At 42.3% G+C, this 12,887-nt stretch overlaps 1 protein-coding gene across 2 annotated transcripts in view; it reads left to right on the top strand.

Moving 5' to 3' along the window:
- Nucleotides 1-12,887, top strand: part of FANCA (FA complementation group A) — a 2,214,801-nt gene that overhangs the window by 1,584,117 nt on the left and 617,797 nt on the right. The window lies entirely within an intron of this gene.

Genomic DNA, 12,887 nt, shown 5'->3' with positions numbered 1-12,887 from the left:
TCTCAGATTCTGTTTACTTGTTCTCCCCATATGGCAGAAAGATCATTTGAAATTTCTTTTGTCAAAATTAACAGAAATAGAAATAATAATTTACCTGTCATCTTTTGAATGGTGATGATGGAGATAACAAGAGAGTTTTCATCTGCACATGACCGGTTTGAGTTCAAAACAATATGACTCATTAGGGAGTACACTTGTTTTTGCCACCAAGAAGATCAGAATTCTAACTTTGTGTTTCAGTATTGATGATGCACTTGGGAATGCTACAGTCCTGAGGTAACTTTATTTGGATGAAATGTTAAATTTAAGTCTTGTCTGCCCGAGTTTTTCATAACTTAATAGCTTAGGTTTTTTTGGTCTTTTGCTGATCATCAAGTCCATCCCTCCTGCTGATTCACTGTGGATCCATTCATTCCCTGGGGTGGCAGCCTAATGTCGATTTTCTACCTGGGGCAAAGTTTATGCAAACCAATAGTTGAAGGTGTCATCCACACTTATCAAATATTAGATTTATGGGGATCTTACTTGTATACTTTTCCATTCCCCTTTGAATGCCTATTAGCATCCAAGGGAGTGGCATGCAGTGGATTTATGATGTACATCCCCACCTCCAGATGTGATGTAATTGTCACCCCTCCCACTTGTGGACAAATCCCACTGTGTGACCCTTGGTGTTCTGCAGAGATTATACCATGGACAGCATGTCCAGGCACATGTTCCCTATCCTTTCCTTCCCCTGAGAAGAGGTGAGCATGCATCTCCTTTTCATTCGTGTTATCCCCTTGCAAGCTCCATCAGGCACCTGACGTGCACCTTATGTCATTTGGGTCATAATTAGTGCCTTATTCCTTTTTGCCAATGGAGTTGGAAGTTTAGGTGATTTTAAAGAGCCCACAATACTTACTGGAAAAAAAATTGAGAGAGCTTTTATTAAAATTCACAGCAAGGAAGTGCAGAGCATATCAACCTACCCTTCGTATTTATACATGAATATGGAGTTTCCTTTGATAAAACTCTAATAACTTAACTTTTGTATTTCAACCCATCTCATTATAATCTTAAAACTCATATTGACGTTGTGGGGGTGTCAGAGTTACATTTTACAAAAAAAAAAAAAAAAAAAAACAATTCTTCATTCTTTTCAATTTAAATCATAAATCCATGCACAAGTTTCCTTCACCAAGAAGAATGTAATAAACAGAAAGCATTTTATTATTCCATTTCTCTTTCCCTTTTTATTACATAATCATTGTGTTACTACTTTACCTTTTTCTTATTTAGATTCATAGGTACCTACTAGGCTGTTGATCCTGTAGGATCTTTAGAAGCCTAGCCATATATCCCCATGATGTTTTTAGCTCATATATTTTAAGTATGAATAAACAGGAGACTAGCAGAAAATGTACCTGTTTCCCCTGTCCATGACGGACACTGGTACTAAACCAGGGGTGAATTTGCAGTTACCCATCCATTTATCGAGATGACATTTTGAATAATGTAAGAGAATTACTTTTTTTATAGTAAATGCAGAGCAAATCAGTTTGTATTGCATACTTTATTATAACATAGCTCTGAACAGCTACTCTCTGTATAGTCCCTTTTTCTATTTTCTTTCTCTACTGATTTCTCTTCCATTCTAGGCTAGAGTGCATGAACAGTGTATTTAGGCCAATATTTCTAATATATATGGCTGTTCAGGCACTGTAATGAACGTACAGTGTTCTGACACACCATAGATACATGTGTGCGAGATTGACATTCTCCAGGTAGGGGAACAATACCTTTCCTTGGGGATTGTGAAATCTCGGCGTTAGGGTGGGGGACCCCCTGCAAAAAACACTTGCTTTTGGTTTGCTCTCCTCCAAGATAATTCTTGGAACATGCACAAAATGTGTCATTCTGAGTACAGTCCATCTCTGGGCTTTATTCTTTAGAGTGTCTAGATACTGTATGTTCATTAGTGACCTACTCCCGTGTGTATGTGTAGGTTTACTATTACATGTTCAACATGACATCGTTCGAATGTACAGAAGTGCGAACCAAATGTTCGGAAATCTGTACACCAAACAGTGTAAATGTCGAACCGAGCATTTCAGTGCAGTCGAATTTCGAAAATGTCGACTACACTGAAATGCTCACACCCCCCCCAACCTACTACAACTGCACCCCCCCAACCCACCTACATATATATATATATATATATATATATGTATATGTATATATGTATATATATATATATATATATATATATATATATATATATACACAAACTCCGAAATCGCACTACAGTTAGGGTAAGGGTACATTTCCCCATCCCCACTATAGTGCAATTTTCACTGCAGTGTTGGAGCTGACAGCAGTGGCCATTCGCGCTTGTCAGTTTCGACATTCCGGTGATCGCCCTAATGGTTCCGATATCTGATTTTCACACACAGTTCGTTCGTCTAAAAGACTAACGAACATGTGATAGTAAACCGTGTATGTGTGTGTGTATATATATATATATATATATATATATATATATATATATATATATATATATATGGGTCTACTTCATTTCACCTAACTTCCAATTCACTGACTTTCATTTCACTGACCCCATTTCACTGAAATTTCATTTGACTGACACTTTATTTCACTGACAGTTCATTTGACTGACAAGTATTATTAGCAAGAAAATGGAATATGCCCCCTTCCCCACTGTAGTGCGACCCTGGAGTTAGAATATATAGTTGGGGGGGTGTGGGGGGCACAGCCCCCCATCTTCATTTCATATGATATTGTTAAGTTTTGATATAATATTGCTTAGTAAAAGAAAAGTAAGTGGGGGGCTTCGCCCCCCCCCACACCCCCCCAACTATATATTCTAACTCCGGGGTCGCACTACAGTGGGGAAGGGGGCATATTCCATTTTCTTGCTAATAATACTTGTCAGTCAAATGAAGTGTCAGTGAAATGAAGTGTCAGTGAAATTAAATTTCAGTCATTTTGGTCTCAGTCAAATGGGAGTCAGTGAATTGAAAGTTAGGTGAAATGAAGTAGACCCATATATATATATATATATATATATATATATATATATATATATATATATGTGTGTGTGTGTGTGTGTGTGTGCGTGTGTGTATTTTTTTTCTTCCACACTGTGCCCCCAAGAATTTTTTTTTTTCATTTCTTTATGCCTCATGTCTTCTTTTCCTGGGATCTTTTGATAAAAGTATGTAGGAAGTATCTCTCGATGTTAATTGTCTCCTCATTCTAGCATGCTGTACATAATCTCCACCTTTTCCAATAATTTTACCTTATTCACTTTATAATGTGTATCTATAATTGTTTTGTATCATTTCTGTATTATGGTTTTTCTGTCACTTTCTCTTGCCATAGCACTATTTCTTAATATACTTGTATATCAAAGAACATTGCTCACAGTTTCCTACATTTTTCTTTATATAATTTCTACCAGGGATCTTTAGTGTTTCTTCTATAAATGTGTGTGTGTGTGTGTGTGTGTGTGTGTGTGTGTGTGTGTGTGTGTGTGTGTGTGTAGCCTTTTCATTGTTAAAATTATTTTCCACAGATGTATTGATGCCCCATGTTTCATCAAATATACCATAGATAAACTCCACTTTTGTCATACATGTACAAAATTCCCCTCTTAATGGAATTTATCAGTTTAGCCTACCAGCTCTGCACTGTCAAGAAAAAATTCCTCTTAAATCAGTTTCTATAACTTTTGGTATAATGTATACCACTGCAAAATAAGCTATTTTTCTACAAGTACTTATTTATGAAATGTACCTCCAATCTAAAAGAAATTGTGTCCACTTTCCACTTGGTTTCTGTAGTTTTTCATTTCCTGCAATATCTTTTCTGCTCTTCTACCTGTATTCCTGAAGTAAATTTCCAAAATTGTTATAATTTTGTTTGGGTATCTTAATTTTTGCCCTGCTGCATTCATAATTAGATTAAATAAAGCAGGACTTAATGAAAATCCCTGTAAGCCTGCATTTCTCATTTCTTTTTTCTTTGTTTTTTATTTTACAGTCCTTTATTTAATTCTGACGTGCTCTGACCTCAGGAACATTAGCACACCAGGTCTATCTATCAGCTGCTTATTTATAAAATACTGCAAATTTGTATTTATTCCTTCAAGTACTGCTACCTGTCCTGGGCCTTTTATGGCTAGGAAAGCAAGATGGAAGTCTCCTCAGAACAGTCTGTAAGCTATTGTGTATAAGGAGACTTGTACTGATCTATCAGGGTAGTTGAATGATTTTGATTCAAAATCATTGGGGCCTGGGGTGGTTATGGTGAAGAGCAGTTAAGCAACAAAAGAGTGTGTGCTCTTCCTTGAAATAAGGGAAGAATTTGTTAAAACAGAACTTACGGGTCCTAAATTTTGAGGTCAATGAAGTGCCACAGAGGGAAGAGATAAATGACTAGAAAAAAAGATGGTAAAAACAAGAAGAAATTGTAAGCATCACAGCATAGTACACCAGCTCTTGTAGGTCGATCGACAAAGAAAAGTGCCAATGGGCCCATACACCAGCAGAGCTGCAGATTTCTGATCTGAGGGGAGAAGACAGCTAAGCTTCACATGGATTTGATTAGGATTGGAGATTCCTTACTGCATTACATTACAAAAACTGACAAAAAGCTGGAAGACATTGAATCAACATTATCTAATCATGCAGATGAGCTTGACGTTTTAAAAAGTAAAGATGAGGAAACTCGCATGAGATTAGATGTTGTGGAGGTGACAAAAGTGGAAATAGTGGAGAAACTGCAAAAAATGTAAGCTAGAAAGAGGCATGATAATCTTAGACTGACAAATATTCCATAAGGGTAGAGGGAAGAGACACACAACTTTGTGGTAGAATATTTCAGTGGGCGGAGTTGTCAAAGGACTCATTTCTGATTGTAAGAGATCAGAGTGTATTCTGAAAATAGAAGCAAATTCCACAGGCATATAGTAAGTATAATACAAAACTACCAACTGAAGGAGCATCTTTTTAGTTTACAGTGGAAAAAAGGAAAAGAACTGTTAATTTGTTGGCAGTGAGTCTTCGTTAACAGTGACTTCTCACTGTGCATCAGAGTAAAGTGCAAGTTTATGCCTTGCTACAAATTATGCAGACAAAAACTCCATTTTAAGATGACTTGCCCTTTTTTTTCCCCTTTTATTAAGTGAAAACTAAAATAGACTATCCCATGTGGATAGTATGTTATTAACTGTTCAGAGGAGGGAATGCGCACATGTAGGCATAACTATGCCTCTAGCTATAAGAGCAGAGCGACAGCTCGCATGAATAAGGTTGTTTATAGGGGTGCAGAGAGGGGTTTTGTTTATAGTTATTGTTATGTTGTTTGTTAATTTAGATTTCTTTCTGTGTTTTTACAAAGCGGCTTATTGAGGGTATGATGTAAAACTCAATACTTTGTCAGCAGCTTCTCATACAGAGGTTAGGGACATGGAAAAGTCTACTCAAAGATAATTTCAGAAAGTTAGGTTTTATTAGGTGACAGATACAATAAAGTGCAATATGGCACTTAGGACAGTAACGTGGAATGTCAGTGGTTTAATAAATGAAAAGAAGAGGCAAAAAATAATGAAATAGCTCCAAGAAACCCAACTAGATATAATTCTATTACAGGAAACATTTAAAGCAGGATGAGAATGACAGATTAGTGAAGACAAGTCTGTGAAATAGCTACAATATATAGAAAGTAGAAAAAGAGGAGTGGGAATTATAATAAATAAGAAATGCAAATTGGAATTAACACAACAGAAATGTGATGTTTGATAGGTATAGCCTGCTTTATAGTAACTGGGGAGATGCAAGAATAATGATTGGATGTTTCTATTTACCACCTACTTTTAGTGAAAATGAAATTAGACAAGTAACTGAAGAGACAGATGTGTTCCACCAAGGTATATTAATTACAGGAGGATACTGGAACTGAATAATTTGAATAATGAGACTAGACTAGGTTTCAGAAGGACCTAGAAAAAAACACCTTACTCTTGAAAGGAAGATGTGTTGTTTTGTTTTTGCTTTGCAAGTTAGTATCACTTGTGGGTGTAGAGATATAAATTAACTTATACCAGTAGGGATTTACTTTCTTCTTTGGAAAGTATGGGAACTGGCCTAAACAAGATAGAATTTTTATAACTTAAGAGCACGAGTATCTTATAAAGCAAGTAGTCACCCACCCAAAACTCTTATCTACCTATGCACTAGTTGAGTGTATACTTGACAAGCCTAAATGTATCAAATTAAAGAGACACTGGAGAATAGAGGTAAAATGTTTTTCCTAATATAGACAATTTAAGCTTAAGCAGATTGAGGATGCATGTAAAGCATTAGACTCTGCACAAAGTAATCTAATAAAGATTCAGTTAAGAGTAGAATCAAGCAAGTTATTAGAAGACAGGAGGGGAAAGAGCAGGAAGAAAAACAGTTCTTTGTTAAATAATGATTGAATAGAATGAAGGAGCTACAACAAACCTATAGAACTATAATCACAGAGCAGGATCAGAAACTGCAACATCTGCTAAAAGAATGGGATGACCATCTTACAGGAGAAAGAGAGAGAGAGCGCAGTGGGCCATGTAATTGAGGGGTTTAGCTAAAACTCCAAGATATTTGAAATTGGTAACCTCCATACTTGCACAACAGAAATCTGAATGCCACAATGTGAGTGTTCAATCTCGCCGTTTGTTCTTACACACGGGTTCGGAGCCGATCCTCGGCTCCAAGTCGGCCGCATAGCAAAGCTCTGCATCTTAGAGAAGCTCGAGACCAGGCTATATCCTACAATCCCCCCAGCCATTACTCAGCTCTAGTTTGCCGCTGCAACGGGTCACATCATTCAGAGAGCTCGGACCAGAGAAAACTGTTATTAGACAGATAAGATAGTTATTTTTTGTTAAAAGTTCTTATAGTTCTATAGTTCTTATAGTTATTGAAAATTTAGTTTCTGATACTATAGTGTGTGTGTGTGTGTGTAGTGTAGTTAGTTTTTTATAGGTTTCCCTTTGGGGCCTACCCTTCTATAACCTATAGCTATATTTTTTTTCCCTCTTAATTATAGCTAGGGTTAAATTCTCTCTTTTTTACAGTGAACTTGCTTATTATGTCTGAGAAAGCCAAGTCTGGTTTTAAAAGGTGTCAGTGTGGACAGAAAATGTCCATCACTGACAACCACACTTCCTGCGTCTACTGTCTTGGCCCTCTCCACTTGCAAGAGGATTGCTCTATTTGCCATTCCTTCAGTGGGAGGGTCATGACAGATAGACACAGGAAACTTATAGACAGGGGACTTCTTAAGCCTGCTTTCCAGGAGGCCTTGGACAAGTCTGACCAGGCTTCTAAGTCCTCGAAGGGGTCGAAGATGTCGGAGACCATGTCATCAGCTTCGAGTCCATCTTCTAAAGTTCGTTCGCTGGTTCCACAGACTTCGGGGCCGAGCGTCGAGCGTTTATCTCTCACTGAGCCCCAGGTCTTGGAACCGGTGTCGGAACTACCGCCACCTTCCATTCTTCGGTCGGTGCCATCTTCTGCCCCTTCGACCCGATCTTCCAGACTATTATCCGATACTGATGTGGATCGTGTCGTGCAGAAACTTAGGAGAACATGGCCCTTTCCAAATTGATTGCAGTTTCCTCCCAATTGGTGTCGAAACTAGAAGGCCTTCCCTTATCTCCAACAGGTCCTCCTTCGAGACCCATCCAGTCTTCGGAGCCGGAAGAGGATGAGCCGATGATTGTGGAGCCCTCTGTGCCGAAACCGTCCATTGCACAGTCGACACCATTGACCTCAACTCCATCAGAACCTATAGGTGAGTCGCGGAGTCGACGATCTCTCCTTGGTTCCGGGACCGAGAGTCGTACCGATCTTTCGGTGCCGACTCTCCCTCTCGGGGCCTCGGCGCAGATCGGCTCAGTTCCGTCCTCAGGGTCGAGACCCATGGGCCCCGTGTCTGGGATTCTTCCATGTTCTTCGGAACCGGGGGAGTCCTCGACCCGAGGTTCAGGGGGTTTTGACCTTATGAGGAAGGTTTTGTCTACACAGACAACCACTTCATCGGACGCGTCTTCTCCCTCCCCTAAGGAGCCGCTCTCTGTTTCTGTTCCCACGACACATCCAAAGCGTGGAGCACCATTGTCTCAGCCATCCCCAGAGGGTGCCCCCTGTTCCTCGGAGGCCTCACCAGAATCCCCCTCCGATGAGGTTCCGAGGAAAAGATTGTGCAAGAGGAGGCACTTAGATTCTCCACAGGAATCTCTAACTTCTGACACTGACTTGGATGAGTCAGAGGGGTCCCCAAAATCCCCCTCCAAGGATGTCTCATTTGCGGACATCTTGGAGATTTTAAAACAGAGGGGTGATTGGCAGTCCCTAGCCCCCACTGAGGACGAGTCGGTGTTGCTGAAGGCTTTTGGTGCTCAACCTTCTACCTCCTGGGTTACTCCGCCCTTTGATGAGTTAATGGATTTGATTGCTATAAGGGCTTGGGAGACACCGGACACAGTGGAACCGGTCCCTCGAAAACCAAGCAAATTTATTACCGCTCCCCAGGACAAGACTTATCTCACCAGAGGAGTCCCGGTTGACGCTATGGTGGTGGCTGCAGCCACTAAAAAGGAGATGTCGGAGCCTTCCTCTTCTGTTCATCCTCCTAATAAGGATTCTAGGACTATGGACAGATACGGGAAGCGCATTTTTAGTTCAGCGACTTTTTCCATGCGTTCGCTAAACTATTTGACACATTTTACACGTCTACAGAGGGATCTCATCAAGGAGCTGGGAGATGCCCTCCAGGGTAACACAGATGCTGCTGTTTCAGATAAGGTAACAGCACAGCTTAACACCCTTACCTCCGTAGTGAACTCGTCCATGAGGCTCATCTCATATGCGGCTGAAGGGTTGAGTAGAGCCGCAGCTTCAGCGATTGCTCTACGAAGACAATCCTGGATGCGGCTGTGCTCATTTGCGGAAGCCTTCAAGTCTTCCTTCGCCAACGCCCCCTTTGATGGTGCCACTCTTTTTGGGCCCAAAGTGAAAGAGACATTAACTCTGTGTGAGCAAGAAGGAAAGACTCTGTCTGCTGTCGGAGTCTGTTTTTCCGTTCCATCTAGACCGTACCCCAAAGGGCAACGAGGCGGAAAAATGTGGTTCCGTAGAACTCCGGGATCTTTCCAGGCCACACAGAGTGACCCCCCCCCCAGAGGCATAGGGGGGGCAGACATGGAAGACGTCGCCCCGGCGGCAGAGGGGGTCCACCGAACCAAGGCGACAGGGATCCTATCCCTGGTAAGCCTTTCCAGCACTCCTGAATGGGGGCCTGACTGTCCTGCTCTGGAGGCAGTCGGGGGTCGCTTGGCTTTATACTCACAGGCCTGGCTAACTCTCACCTCAGACTCCTGGGTAAAAAGCATTGTAACCAGAGGATACAAAATCCCCTTTATGTCAACTCCACCCCAACAAAGAAGGTTTCCAGATGTGCCACCCCGTCTGCGAGGCCCAGCAGCAATAGAAATTTCAAAGCTGCTCAAAAAAAGAGTCATTCAGCCAGTCCCGGTGGACCAAAAAGGATCCGGAACTTACTCAAGGTTCTTTTTAGTTCCAAAAAAGACAGGGGACTGGAGACCCATTTTGGATCTCAGCAATCTCAATACCTTCGTGAAGAAGGAAAAGTTCCGGATGGTCACGCTTCAATCGATCCTTCCATTTTTGCAGAAGGACGACTGGATGTGCTTGATAGATCTCAAGGACGCATACTACCACATCAAGATGGCCAGACCGTCCAGAGATCACCTGCACTTCCGGCTGGGAGCCAGTCATTTTCAGTTTCGAGCCCTGCCCTTTGGGCTCACCTCAGCCCCCAGGGTATTCACCAAATGCATGGCAGTAGTAGCGTCTCACTTGAGATGTCTAGGATTCCGGGTGTTTCCCTATCTGGACGACTGGCTCCTCACCGCCACCACCGAGTGTCGCCTCATACAAGCCAGAGACTATACAGTCAACCTTTGTTCCCACCTAGGGATTTCCATAAACTTCGAAAAATCTGCCTTACTGCCCTCACAGCATATTTCATTCATCGGAGCAGACATAGATAAGCGCTTAACACTGGTAAAGCTCCCTCAAGTAAGGGCTTCATCCCTCAAGGAACAGGTTCTTCTTCTACTGCAATGCAGGAAAGCCCCGGCCAAATTGGTGTTGAAGGTTTTGGGACTCGTGGCAGTGTCCCTGATTGCAGTTCCTATGGGGAGATTGCACATGAGGCTCTTCCAATGGCTGCTGTTCACGCATTGGTCGTTCCAGCAGTTACCCCTAACACACGAGATTCTGATAACAGATTCTTGCAAGCGAGACCTCTCATGGTGGATGTCCAGTCAGGATCTCACTATGGGTCGTCCATTTGTTCTACCGAATCCGATGGCCACGATAACCACGGATGCTTCTCTGATAGGGTGGGGGGGACTTTTTCAGCGAAGAACAGTCCAAGGGGAATGGTCCAACATGGAGTACAACCTGCACATAAATGTTCTGGAAATGAGGGCGGTGTTCTTGGCGTTGCAACACTTTCAAACCCTCCTACCTCTAGGAACAGTAGCAGTTCAGACAGACAACATGTCTGTAGTCTGGTACATAAACAAACAAGGGGGAACCAGATCTTACCCATTATGCAGAGAGGCTATGAGAATTTGGCAATGGGCAGAGTCCACGGGTCGCTTTCTGATAGCAACGCACATCCCGGGGTCATCCAACGTCATTGCGGACAGGTTGAGCAGAGCCATCCTGTTACCTCACGAATGGTCCCTCAAACTACAGGTGGCGGAAAGAATTTTCCGCAAATGGGGCCAGCCTTGCTGCGATCTATTCGCCTCCCCAATGAATACCAAATGCAGAAGCTATTTTGCCCTTCTACCCCCTCCAGGGGATGTCCCCAGGGACGCACTGATACACGATTGGCCCCCGGGTCTCCTATATGCATTTCCACCTACCCCCTTGATTCCCAAATTTCTTCAGAAAGCCATGAACCTGGAAAGGACAATTATACTCATAGCCCCATTCTGGCCTCGACAGATATGGTTCCCCTTTCTTCGAGCCCATCAAACAGAGGAACCGTGGATCCTGGACCCGTACCAGATCTACTGACACATTCGTCGGGAGTTCCTCACCCGTCTCTTCTATCCCTCAAACTAGCAGCTTGGCTGCTCCACTTCCTCGCCTAGCCAGGTCTGATCTACTTTCTCCGGCAGTTCAACGCATTTTGGTTGCCTCTCATAAGGCTTCCACTACAAAACTCTACAAGAGTAAATGGAAACGCTTTGTGTACTGGGCATCTAGCCAACACTTGGACCCCCTGGTTGCTCCTTTACATAAAGTTCTAGAATTTCTATCCATCCTTTTCCATGAAGGAGCCTCTACTTCCACACTAAGAGTACAGTTGGCGGCCATATCCAACTTCCATGTTGGTGAGGACGGTTCTTCTATTATGTCCCACAGGCTTTGTAAGGCTTTTATAAAAGGTTCCTTCCATCTTTGACCACCCGTCAGAGACCCTTTATTCGCATGGAATTTAAATTTGTTATTGTCACAACTAATGTTGCCACCCTTCGAACCAGCCTCTTCTTGCCTCCTGAAGTTTTTGTCGTGGAAGACTCTTTTTCTTGTAGCGGTTACTTCAGCTCTGAGAGTGTCAGAGCTGCAAGCACTATCAATTAAACCATCTTACTTAATTTTCCACCCAGATAGAGTTTCCTTACGAACAAACCCGTCTTTCCTTCCTAAGGTATGTTCTGTCATAAATATTAATCAGTCCATTGAACTCCCTACTTTCTTCAAAAACCATACCAGCAAGTTGGAATATATGCTGCACAAGTTAGATGTCCACAGACAGCTAAGATTTTATTTGGACAGGACTAAGGATTACAGAAAAACAGATCAACTTTTTGTTGCATTTGCAGACAATAAAAAGGGCATGGCAGTTACAAAACGTACGCTTTCTAAATGGCTTACTGATTGTATAGCCTTTGTGTATTCTAAGTCGAATCAGGCCTTGCCCACCAAACCTAAGGGCCATTCTACTAGATCCGTTTCCACTTCCTTGACTCATGCAGCTCGCCTGCCTTTGGACACGATTTGTGCAGCAGCCACATGGTCTAAACCACATACTTTCATCGCTCATTATAGGGTTGACAAAGCCTCCAAAGACAGGACATCTTTTGGTTCCACTATGCTCAGGAACGTTCTTCCATGAGTCACTCAGGGTGACGGAGCTAGGGGCCTACCGTGTGTAAGAACAAACGGCGAGATTGAACACTCTCACATAAAGAAGTTATGTTCTTACCATAACATTCCATGTGGAGTGTTCATCGCCTTTGTTCTTACATTCCCCCCCTTCCCTCCCTCACGTGTTTGGAAGAACGAGTAGGACTAGAGTCTGGTCCACATGTCTTTACCTCTTCCGGGTATATTACCTCTTACCTCATAGGGTATATTTCGTTACCCTTTAGTTAATTTGTCAGTGAGATAGTGTCTCTGAATTTTTGTGGCAGTATGTAGCCTTAGCACCTCAGGTTTATTGTTAGTCTGGTTTGCTTGCAAACTAGATCTGAGTAATGGCAGGGAGGATTGTGGGATATAGCCTGGTCTCGAGCTTCTCTAAGATGCAGAGCTTTGCTGTGCGGCCGACTCGGAGCCGAGGATCGGCTCCGAACCCGTGTGTAAGAACAAAGGCGAGATGAACACTCCACATGGAACGTTATGGTAAGAACATAACTTCTTTTTATGAACATTTGGAATCTTTCTTCAGTTGAGATTGTTTCTGAGCCTCAACAAATATGATTATTAGTGTTCTAAAAGTACTGCACTGTC

This window comes from Protopterus annectens, chromosome 8.part1 (assembly GCF_019279795.1).
Source record: "Protopterus annectens isolate FY-2018-M chromosome 8.part1, PAN1.0, whole genome shotgun sequence".
In the NCBI taxonomy this organism is placed as follows: domain Eukaryota; kingdom Metazoa; phylum Chordata; order Ceratodontiformes; family Protopteridae; genus Protopterus; species Protopterus annectens.
This window is presented reverse-complemented; position numbering and strand designations above follow the sequence as displayed.